A 9,114-nucleotide genomic window follows, 5' to 3' on the forward strand; every position below is an offset into this window, starting at 1 on the left:
CTAATTTCTTGCTGAGAGAAATGACAGCATCCCAAGCTGAAGTTAGAGAACTGCGAGAATGACAAATAACACAAGAAAGGCATATGTACGGAATAGAACGCCAGTTAGCCAAATCCAGGGCCAGAACTAGTAGGAAGTAGATCATACTCTACTCGTTCTCTACTTACTCTTTTGCTTATAGTTTAAGTTTACGGATATGTTCTAGCATTATTTTTCATGTTTTTATCGGTACGAACGTGGAAATTTCATTTTCGGTTGGTCGGTTTGATGTCGATGTTTTCCCAGTATTGTGGTATATTGTAGACCTGTTTTAAGGTCAAATTTTCCAAACTCTATGTACTTAATATGCCAATACAATCGACATGCATTTTCATACTCTTTGAAAAATATCTACTCAAATTCATATTATCCCGTTGCAAGTTGTACTTGTAGTAGACTTCTATTGCCAATCCTTTACAAGATTAGTTCAGAGATATCAAATTCATGTTCATTTTCGATATCTAACTGTCTCTTCATCTTTTAATTCTTAAAGTGAAACATGCCTCCACGAAGAAACCCAAGGCGTGTAAATGTTAAGGAAGCGCCAACACCACCTCCACCACCACCTCCTCAATTTAATGCTGCCATGTTTCAGGCGGCGGTCACTGTAGCTATCGTAGCTACTATGTCACATATAAACACCACTAGCGCAGATGGATCAGGGAGTGGCGTACACCCCTCTAATTAGGGTGAAAGTCACGGGCACCATCAGGAGTGTACCTATAAGGACTTTACAAACGCCAAACCTAGGACCTTTAATAAGACTGGGGGAGTAATGGCTTTAAGATAATGGAGTGAGAAAATAGAGGCAGTCTTCGAGATATGCTCCTTCCCGGAAGGTAGCAAGGTTAAATTTGCTGCCTGTACCTTTGCTGATAGAGCCCTAACATGGTGGAACGGCCATGTTAAGTCACTGACTCTAGTAGTAGATAACTCAATAAGTTGGGAGAACCTAAAGTCAATGCTGATGCGGGAGTACTGCTCGTGGGGTGAAATACAGAAGCTCGAGCAAGAGCTTTGGGGTCTTACTATGGTTGGTACAGAAATAACAAAGTACGCTAATAGGTTCAGTGACTTAGCGATCCTATGTCCGGATATGGTTGCTCTGGAGATCAAAAAGATTGAAAGGTACATATGGGGGCTGTCACCTCAGATTCAGGGAAGTGTTATTGCTTCCAGGCCTGTTACCTTTGACAGTGCCAAAGAGCCGACATAGTCACTTATTGACCATGGATCCCATCAAAACTTTGTGATTCCTACTCTAGAACAACCCAAGGGAAACAACAACAACAACAATAATAACAACAACAACAACAACAAGAAAACCTGGAATAAAAGGAAGGGTAAATCTTCTCAGGAACCCTCGAAAAAGCAACAATTAGTGACAGTCCATGCTTCTACTGTACCTGTTGTTGTTCCTTCTAACCCCACACCAGCTAAGCCTTATGCTGGTAATCTCCCTAAATGCAACAAGTGTAATTTCCACCACAACAGAAATTCCCGAGAAATGCAGTGTCGGAATTGCAACAGAAAAGGGCATACTACCCGATTCTGTAAATCACCACCCCAATCAATTAACCAAGTACCTACCACTGGAGTAGGTCAAGCATGTTATGGATGCGGGGAAGTTGTACATTTCAAAAGAGATTGTCTGAAAGCTGGAAATGTCGATGGAGTTGGAAGGATATTGGCAATTGGTCACGAAGAAGCTGTGGCAGACCCTACAATGGTCACGGGTATATTTATTCTCAACCATACTTATGCATGCATTCTATTTGAAAGTCGTGCTAAGAAGAGCTTCGTAAGCCATAATTTCGAACACCTACTAAAACAGAACTCCCAACCACTAAATGAAACCTTCAAAGTAGAAATGGCCAATGGGAAATCCGAATACACTAACGATATATACATAGGATGTACCCTTACCTTGAATAACTTTTCTTTCCCAATAGAACTTATGCCGATCTCTATCAAAAGTTTCGACGTTATTATTGGTATGGATTGGTTGTGTTCTAACCATGTCGACATCCTATGTTACGAAAGAGCCATTCGCCTGAACTTTCCGAATAACGAAACTCTTATCATCTACGGTGACAAACTCGGAACGAACCTTCAGATCATTTCTTGTATCAAGGCACAAAAGTATCTTCGCAAGGAGTTATGTGCTTGAAAGACATCATGACCATTCCTGAGGTTTGCAACTTTCCTGACATATTTCCTGACGATCTCCCATGAGTGCCACCTAAATGACAAGTCGAATTCAGAATCGACTTAATTCCTGGGGTTACCCCTGTAGCCAAATCCCCATATCATCTTGCACCATCAGAAATATAGGAATTGTCCAGTCAGCTGAACGAACTCCTTAGAAAAGGCTTCATAAGGCCAAGCATCTCACCATGGGGAGCATCGGTCTTGTTCGTGAAGAAAAAGGATGGATCATTTCGTATGTGCATAGACTATCGCGAGCTGAATAAACTTACCGTTAAGATACCTCACATTGATGATCTATTTTACCAACTTCAAGGTGCGAACGACTTCTCAAAAATAGACTTAAGATTCGGGTATCACCAATTACGAATTCTGGAGGAGGACGTTCCCAAAACAGCGTTCAAAACTCATTATGGTCATTACGAGTTTGTAGTGATGTCTTTCGGATTGACGAATGCACCTGTTGTGTTCATGGACTTAATGAACAGAGTGTCATCCATACATGGACAAATGCGTTATAGTCTTCACTGACGACATCCTTATTTACTCAAGAAGCAAAGATGAGCATGACCAACATCTTCGTCAAGTATTACAAACTCTAAGGATAGAGAAACTTTATGCAAAGTTCTCAAAATGTGAATTTTGGATCAGGAAGGTAGATTTCCTGGGCCACGTGGTTAGTCAAGAGGGAATACACGTGGACCCTTCCAAAATAAAGGCAATTGAGAACTTGTCAGCACCTAAAACACCTACAAAAATCTGACAATTCTTAGGTCTTGCTGGCTACTATCGCAAATTCATCCATAATTTATCCCGAGTTGTTAAACCACTTACCACCTTGACACAAAAGGGTGTAACTTTTAGATGGGGAGAGAAACAAGAAACAACGTTCCAAACGCTGAAGTAAGATTTATGCAGTGCACCGATATTGCCTCTTCCTGAAGGGACAGAGGACTTCATATTGTACTGTGATGCTTCTAATCAAGGGCTTGAATGTGTTCTTATGCAACGAGGAAAGGTTATATCCTACACCTCGAGACAACTCAAGACACATGAGGTCAACTATACGACACATTACCTTGAACCTAGGAGCAGTGGTATTTGCTTTGAAGATCTGGAGACATTACTTATATGGCACAAAATGCACGATATTCACAGATCATAACAGTCTTCAGCATATCTTTGACCAGAAGGAGCTGAACATGAGACAACGATAGTGGGTGGAGCTATTGAACGATTACGAATGCGAGATTCGTTATCACCCTGGTAAAACCAATATTGTAGTTGACGCCCTTAGCAGAAAAGAATACTCGGGATGCCGAGTAAAGTCGTTGACCATGACAATCCATTCACATTTGTCCATGCAAGTTAAAGAGGCTCAACTCGAGGCTTTAAAATCTGAAAACATGGAAGGTGAATTCTTGAGAGGAATGGATAAGAACTTCGAATTTAGAGGTGATGGAGTCTATTATTTCATGAACCAGATCTGGATACCAAAGTTTGGTGGTTACAGAGACGTGGTTATGAATGAAGCACACAAAACCCGATACTCCATTCATCCAGGTTCAAACAAAATATATCTGGACCTCAAGAAACTTTACTGGTGGCCTAACATGAAGGCCGAGATTGCTACCTTTGTGGGAAAGTGACTTACTTGTGCCAAAGTCAAGGTAGAGTACCAGAGTCCTTCAGATCTATTGCAACAACCTGAAATCCATGAATGGAAGTTGGAGCAGATTACGATGAATTTCATAACTAAGTTACCCAAGACAACGGGTGGTTATGATTCTATTTGGGTAATCATTGATAGATTAACCAAATTCGCACACTTCTTACCAATAAAGGAAACTGATAAGATAGAGAAGCTACCAAGAACTTACATCAGAGAAATAGTTAGACTTCATGGTGTGCCAATATCTATTATTTCTGACCAAGATAGTAGATTCACTTCTCGTTTCTGGCAGTCTTTACAAAAATCTTTGGGAACTAGGCTGGACATGAGTACAGCCTACCATCCACAAACTGGCGGGCAAAGTGAGAGGATGATTCAAACTCTAGAAGATATGTTGCGAGCCTACGTGATAGACTTTGAAAAGGCATGGGATATTCATTTACCCCTTGTTGAGTTCTCTTACAACAACAGTTATCACACTAGCATAAAGGTCGCTCCATTCGAAGCCCTTTATGGCCGTAAGTGCAGATCACCTCTATACTGGGCTGAAGTGGGTGATATGCAACTAGCTAGAGGTCAAGTTCCAGATAGTACTCTCAGTAGTCCGGAAATCATTCAAGAAACCACAGAGAAAATTATACAAATTCGGGAGCGACTTAAAGCCTCCAGAGATAGATAGAAAAGCTACGCTGATAAAAGGAGAAAACCCTTGGAATTCCAATTTGGTGACCACGTATTGTTGAAGGTCTCACCCTGGAAGGGCATGATACACTTTGGAAAGCATGGAAAACTGAACCCAAGGTACATAGGACCATTTGATATTCTTGCTAGAATCGGTCCAGTAACTTACAAACTTCGACTACCTTAAGAACTAAGTAACATACAACCTACCTTCCACGTCTCTAACTTGAAAAAGGGCTTATCCGACGAGACTCTTATGATCCCAATCGATGAGATCGAGTTAAATGAGAGCCTAAATTTTGTGGAAGAACCCGTAGAGATCCTAGACAGGGAAGTCAAGAGAACCAAACAAAATCGTATCCCGATAATGAAGGTTCGATGGAATGCAAAACGGGAACCTGAATTCACTTAGGAGTGGGAGGATCAAATGCAACAGAAATATCCACATCTTTTTCCCTAGCTTTTCTGTAACACTATAGTCTTAATTTCAGGACGAAATTCTCTCTAATGGGGGGGGGGGGGGGGATAATGTAACAACCCATTATTTTGAATCTATGTAATAGTATAGAGCAATTTGTAGCTCTTTTTAAAATAATAAAGAGAAAATTCCATATACTACGTGCATTTACATAATCGATCCTAAAAAATGAAATATTAAATAAACTTAATTGGGATGAATATAGTGGTAGAAATCGTGTCAAATATTCCAAAAATATAAAGAATTCCCAAATCCGAGTTATAACGAATAAGTAATAACCTACCAAAAATTCGCGACAAAACTGGCAAAACATTGTTTAACGTAAATAGTGAATTTTCGATAAAATACTTTTTAGCCTTAACTATCTAAATGAAAGTTATACCATACGTTACAGAGAGTGTCCATAAAAAAGAACTTCTAAATCTAACTTTGTATGAAGAAGTTATGATTTTTCTAAGTTTCGACACAACAGTACACACCTCGAAACTCGAAATTTAGTTTGATCAACAATTGCGTGTTTCCATCACCAACGAATATAAGGTTTCTTCTTCGAGTATTTTTCATGATTTCACTTTGGATATTTTTGGGGTGCCCTACCTGATTGAATTGATTCCCATCCATATGGGGGATGTATGCGTGATTATGGGGGTGAACTGGTTGAGCAGGTTTGGAGCTATGATCGATTACGAGAGGCAATTGGTGGTGGTTTGAACCCCAAGTGGGGGGAGAACTAACCATTTACGGTGAGGGTACTAGGGTTGGTTCGACTTTTTGTTTGGCCTCTAGGGTTAGGAAGTATCTCCAACATGGATGTTTGGGTTATCTTGCATATGTGGTTTACACTCGATTTGAGGGGAAGAATTCAGTTGTAGATGTACCAACAATTAGGGAATTTCCAGATGTTTTCCTGGAGGAGTTGCCCTGTGTGCCTCCCACGAGGCAAGTTGAGTTTAGGATTTATCTGGTCCCTGGTGTGACCCTGATTGCTAAGGCAATACATCTCCTCGCACCACCTGAGATGCGGGAGTTGTCCTCTCAGCTCTAGGAGCTATTGGGCAAGCAGTTGATCCGACCGAGTAGTTCACCTTAGGAGCACTGATTTTGTTTGTGAAGAAGAAGTATGTTTCTCACCGTATATGTAACAACCCAATTTTCAAAAGAAAAAATTTCATTTTTAAAATATCAGAACATTTCTATTGATCCATTAAATCTCAAATGAATTGCTTTCAAATTCATACATCAACAAATTTTATATCAAATATCAGAGTGTCCCAAAAGAACACGCCTGTGACAGTGCATGTTGCGCCATCAGACCTTGACCTTGCCCTAGGCTCAGAAGTACCTAAAACAATCAACAAATTGTAAGCTAATGCTTAGTGAGTTCCCAGAGCATATCCTACACAATCCACATAATCATATAATCATATTATCTATAAAAGCTACATAAACCATATAAGCCATGCATATAAACATATAAGGAAGCCATGAAAACCCTCCAGGGTCTTACACCTAATGCCATTGGAACCCCCACCTGGTCTTAACTAACTGCCATGGGAACCCCCACATGGTCTTCCTGCCATGGGAATGCCCGCATGGTCTTCCTACCGTGGGAACCCCCACACGGTTTTTACAATCAAGGGATGACATACAAACCATACAAGCAAATATACTAGAATGCCATGGAGACCCTCCAAGGTCTTACATATAAGTGCCTCGGGAACCCCCAAGGTCTTTCATGCGAGTATCACACATAACTAGAATATCACATATCCGATAACCAACTAATCATAACTCATAACAATAATGGGCTGACGTTGGTACCTTTGACCCATTCGTATGGTGAGGCGACTCGCCTCTCGTGAATGTTAAACTGACAAGATAAGATCAGATAAATCTGTTACACCCCCAAACCGGAACGGCGGAAACGTTCGGGGGCGGATGACTTCATGTGGTAACGTAACAAATGAATACATAGTAAAGAAAGCAATACAACCATCATATATATAACTGAAAGTTTATATTGTTTAAAAGAGTACATGTTCAAGACTAATTACAATATGATGTCAAAATATGAAATTGAACTAGTGCCGCAGCGTTCCTTCATCAAAAGCTGTTTAGTACCTGTAATTACTGAGTCCCTGGGACATACAAGTAGTTTTGAAAGAGTAGATCAACATTTAAGCTGGTGAGTTTCATAAGCATTTAATGATAGTGTTTGTATGAAAATGAAATGGTTCGTTTTTGTTCGTTAGACTCTAGAAAATCCCATATTTCCTACTGGTATAAATGTAGCCTTAAATCAAGACCAATATATGTGAAAAAGTTGATGTTTTTCCATCTATGAGTGGTGGTTAGAAGTTCCAAACTTATATCCCAATTAGGTTTTTCATGCATAAAATAAATGAAATTTATGTATGTATAAAACCTCCATTATATCTGAAAACCCCCCGTAAATCAATGTGTTTTTAATACTCTATGTGAGTTTTATAACCATGATATTGACAAGGAATGCCTATACACAACGTTCTTCAGGCGTTGGAATGTTCTGACGTTTGTCACCCCAAATGGTGTACTGTAGCTAACAGTTAGGGCGCGGGGTTGTCAAGCGCGTATAGATCTATACATAAACACCATGCTCCCCCTCCAAGGGATTCTGGTATATAATACAGGACTTGAAATGTGTACTCGTGCGTACGTGAAGTTTCATGTCTCACAAAACTTAGTATAAAATAGATTTACGTGTGAAAATGTTCATTTGTTATTGTATATGAAAGTAGCTTCTTGAAATAGTATTTCCATGTACGTAAAAGTTCGTAGTATTGTCGTAAAACTATACCTATTATAGTTTCCTAAAAGTGTGTTTCGTTTGTATAATAAACCCTTAGTGAAAATGTTCACTTGTTATGAAAAGTGTAGTTTTTGTAGTGCCAAAACCGACACACATAAATACAGTATAAGCAAAGTGTCCGATTTATATAAATACATAAATCATTTCTCATTTCAAAAGATAAAACGTTGTCGTGGTATAATTTGCATATGAAAGTTTCCCTATAATAGTTATAAATCACATATGATTCCTTTGATAAAACGCGTATAGTGAAAGTTTATATAACACACAATAATAATCGAGTGTTTTACTTGTATTCCCCCCTCCCCCCCTTAAAGGCATATAACAGTACTCATAAAACATTTAAAAGTGTGAATTATAGGGGTATGAACTCACTTGAAAGATCGGAGGAGGCGGGATGAAAACCGGACAGAATTTTGACTCGAGAAAGTGGATTTCCTTGGGATTCTCGGGAATCTTGGGAGCACAAACGACCTTCGGGACTTGAGCAAAGTGATCGGGGCTTCGGGGTAGCACAGGCACGGAAAACGAGGCAAGAACGCAAGAGAAATGAGAGAAATGGTGCCTTTTCTTCGGAACCATCGCATCCCTTTTATATGGGCTGGGAACCGCCTCGGTACGCTGGGCGTACGCGTGCATCACGCATGACCGAATCCTTGACTGCCTCGGAGCTCGGATGGGACGAGGCATAGCCTCGCATAGGGCGCGACGTGGATGATCCGAGGCCAAGGCCTCGAGTACGCTGGGCGTACGAGCTTACGTTGGGCATAACTCGGCCCTATCTGATGATTCGCCTTCGGATAATACCAAGGTTTATAATTAAAATTTATATTTTAATTATTTAATAAACTTCAAAAATTCATATCATCTTCATACGAACTCCGTTTTCGACGTTCTTTATATCCACGCGAAGGTGAGACCATACTCTACAACTTTCATTTAGATCCCGTCGGCAAATTTTGAAATTATTTTTATTATTTATTTTTAAAAGGTTGCGGTAAGAAAAATTTCTTTAGAAATTCATAACTTCTTTATCTGACGTCAGTTTTTGCCAGACTTTTTACCGCTGAAATACAATTGTCGAGACCTTCGATTCTCGTTTAGGTCATTCCGGCCAAAAGTCGCTCGATCTCCGATTCGAGTTTTTAGCCGTCTGTCGTTAAGCCGAACTTGGAAAATTTCTAACTT

The sequence above is a fragment of the Lactuca saligna genome, chromosome 4, assembly GCF_052625555.1.
Source record: "Lactuca saligna cultivar CGN05327 chromosome 4, ASM5262555v1, whole genome shotgun sequence".
Taxonomy (NCBI): domain Eukaryota; kingdom Viridiplantae; phylum Streptophyta; class Magnoliopsida; order Asterales; family Asteraceae; genus Lactuca; species Lactuca saligna.